This window comes from Rhinopithecus roxellana, unplaced genomic scaffold, assembly GCF_007565055.1.
Source record: "Rhinopithecus roxellana isolate Shanxi Qingling unplaced genomic scaffold, ASM756505v1 contig4066, whole genome shotgun sequence".
In the NCBI taxonomy this organism is placed as follows: Eukaryota; Metazoa; Chordata; class Mammalia; order Primates; family Cercopithecidae; genus Rhinopithecus; species Rhinopithecus roxellana.
The window spans coordinates 40,636-43,814 of NW_022142961.1; the positions used below are offsets into that span (position 1 = coordinate 40,636).

The 3,179-nt window shown below is 49.1% G+C and overlaps 1 non-coding gene across 1 annotated transcript; it reads right to left on the minus strand.

Moving 5' to 3' along the window:
* Positions 1 to 1,174: 1,174 nt before the first annotated feature.
* On the minus strand, positions 1,175 to 1,293 carry LOC115895973. The gene has a single exon (XR_004056016.1). It is a non-coding gene; the product is annotated as a 5S ribosomal RNA (ribosomal RNA).
* Positions 1,294 to 3,179: the final 1,886 nt, after the last annotated feature.

Below are 3,179 nucleotides of genomic sequence, written 5' to 3' on the forward strand. Positions count from 1 at the left end.
CCGCTGCCCGGTGGTGCTTTGGTGGCGGACCCCCAGGAGGAGGTCCCCGGCTGCGGCGGGGGTGTAGGCGGGCGACAAAGGGGGAGCAGAGTCCGGGGAGTTCGGGAAGCATGGCGATAGTAGGGGCAAGGGAGGGAGAGGGGAAGCCACAAAAGCCTACAGCAGGCCGGGCGCGGTGGATCACGCCTGTAATCCCAGCACTTTGGGAGGCCGAGGCGGGTGGATCACGAGGTCAGGAGATCCAGACCCGCCTGGCTAACACGGTGAAACCCCGTCTCTACTAAAGCTACAAAACATGAGCCGGAGCCGGGCGCGGTGGCGGGCGCCTGTAGTCCCAGCCGCTTGGGAGGCTGAGGCAGGAGAATGGCGTGAACCCGGGAGGCGGAGCTTGCAGTGAGCCGAGATCTTGCCACTGCGCTCCAGGCTGGGTGACTGAGCGAGACTCCGTCTGGAAGAAAAAGTAAAGAGAGAAAGAAGGAAAGAAGAAGGAAAGAAAGAAAGAAAGAAAGAGAAAGGAAGAAAAGAAAGTGAGAAAAAAGAAAAGCAAGAAAAATGGAAAGAACGAGAGAAAGAGAAAGAGAGAGAAAGAGACAGAGAGATAGAAAAAAGAATAAAGAAAGAGAAAGAAAGAAGAGAAATAGCAAGGGAAGAAAAAGAAAAGAAGGAAAGAAGAGAGAGAGAGAGCAAGAAGAAAGAGGGAGAAAGAAGGAAAGAAATAAAGAAAACAAGAGAGAAAGAAAGTAGGAAGGAAAAAGAAGAGAGAGAGGAAGAAAGAAAGCAAGAAAGAAGGAAAGACAGAAGAAAGAGAGATAAAGAAAGAAAGGAAAGATAGTAAGGAAGAAAAAAGAATGAAAGTAAGAAGGAAAGAAAGAAGGAAAGACAGAAGACAGCAAGAAAGCAAGACAGTAAGAAAAAGAAAGATAAAGAAGAAAGGAAAGCTAGGAAGGGAAAAAAAAGAAAGAATGAAAGTAAGAAGGAGAGAAAAAAAGAAAGAGAGAGAAAGAACGAGATAGAAAGAGAGATAGAAAGAAAGAAGAAGAAGAAAGAGAGAAAGAAAGAAAGAAAGAAAGAAAGAAGAAAGAAAGAAGAAAAAAAGGAAAAAGGAAGAAGAAGAGAGAAGCGAGAGAGGAAGAAGGAAGGTAGAAAGAAAGAAAGACAAGAAAGCAAGCAAAAAAGCCTACAGCACCCGGTATTCCCAGGCGGTCTCCCATCCAAGTACTAACCAGGCCCGACCCTGCTTAGCTTCCGAGATCAGACGAGATCGGGCGCGTTCAGGGTGGTATGGCCGTAGACGCCAGCACGGGCGCCTGGCTGCCCCAAGAGCCCGGCCCAGGCCTGCCCGCCGGCTTCCAGCTCGCAGCGCCAGCCCGGGGTCGCCGGGCTCCGATCGGGACCCCCGAACCGCTCGCCCGCGGCCTTTCCCCGGCTCCCGAGCTCCCGAGCTTCCACCACGTCGGGCCCGCTCGGAACAGGGAGTGCTCCGAGGCGTCAGGGCCCAGGGCCCACGATCCTGGGACCCCGTCCGGTCCTCCGCCCTGTCGCGGAGGTATTCTTTTGGATCCCTGGCCGCCGGGGAGCCCCTGCGAGGCCCCCTCTTGCCCCCCCACCCGGAGCCGTCAAGGCTGGCGAAGGGCGAACAGCGTATCAAGTATCTTCTCTGACCACAACAAAATAGACTTAAAAATCAATAATAGAAGTAAAACTGATAAACTGACCCTTTTTCTTTCTGGAAAGTAAAGAACACACTGCTATGGTCTGAATGTCCCCAAAATTTATATGCTGAAATTTATTTGCCGATATGATAGTATTCAGAGGTGGGCACTGGCCTGGGGTGGTGGCTAACGCTGTAATCCCAGCACTTTGGAAGGGGAAAGGCAGTCAGATTGTTCGAGCCCAGGAGTTCAAGACCAGCCAGGGCAAAATGGCAAAACCTTGTCTCTACAAAAAATACAAAATTAGGTGGGCGTGCTGGTGCAGGCCTGTAGTCCCAGCTACTCAGGAGGCTGAAGCAGGAGGACTGGTTGAGCCTGGGAGGTCAAGGCTGCCGTCAGCCATGATCAGGCTACAGGCTACTGCACTGCAGAAGGGGCAATAGAATGAGACCCTGTCTCAAATAAATGGATAAATAAATAAATAAAAGGGTAAAGAGGTGGGTTCTTTAGGAGGCGATTATCTCATGAGGATAGAAGTCCTTATGGATGAAATTAGAGCCCTTAGAAAAGGACTTGAGTGGCTTCATTCCCTCCGTCTCCTCCGTGTGGGGACACAATGTTCTTCCCTCTGAAAGATGAAGCAACATTGTGTCATCTGGGAAGGAGAGACTGGGCCCTCGTTAGACACTGAATGGGCTGATGACTTGATCTTGGACACCCCAGCCTTTAGAACTGAGAGAAATAAATGTCTGTTTTTATAAATTACCCAGCCTCAGATATTTGAACGGATTAAGATATTTTCTTAAACAACCAATGGTTAAAGAAGAAACCACAAGAGAAATCAGAAAATACAGTTGGGTGTCAGTATCCACAGGGGATTGGTTCCAGGACCCCATAAGTAGGCCAACATCCACACAGAGTCAAGTGTTGCAGTTGGCCCTGTAAAACCTGGGCATTAAAAAGTTAGGCCGCTGTGTCCTCAGGTTTTGCGCTCTGTGAATACTGTCTTTTCAATCTGCCTTGGTTACAGAAGCAGAATTAAGGAAGTCAGAGGACCTACTGTATTTATTGAAAACAATTCCTGTATAAGTGCAACCCTTGCAGTTCAAATCCATGTTGTTCAAGGCTCAGCTGTACTCAGACATGAATGAAGATGAAAAACACAGCATAGCACAACTTTGGGATGCAGTAAAAGCAGTGCTAACAGGGAAATTTATAGCGGGAAATGCTTACCTTCAGAAAACCAAAAGAAAAGCCGGGCGTCGTGGTTAGTGCCTGTAATCCCAGCACTTTGGGAGGCTGAGGTGAGCGAATCACCTGAGGTCAGGAGTTCGAGACTAGCCCGAACAACGTGGAGAAACCCTGTCTCTGCTTGAAAAGACAAAATTAGCCGGTTGTGGTGGCAGGCGCCTGTAATCCCAGCGACTTGGGAGGCCTGAAAGCCTTGGCCTTGACTTCTCTATCAAATATTTAGAGAACTGATAGTAATCTTTCCTAATCCTCTGAAAAACTGGAAGAGGAGGGAGT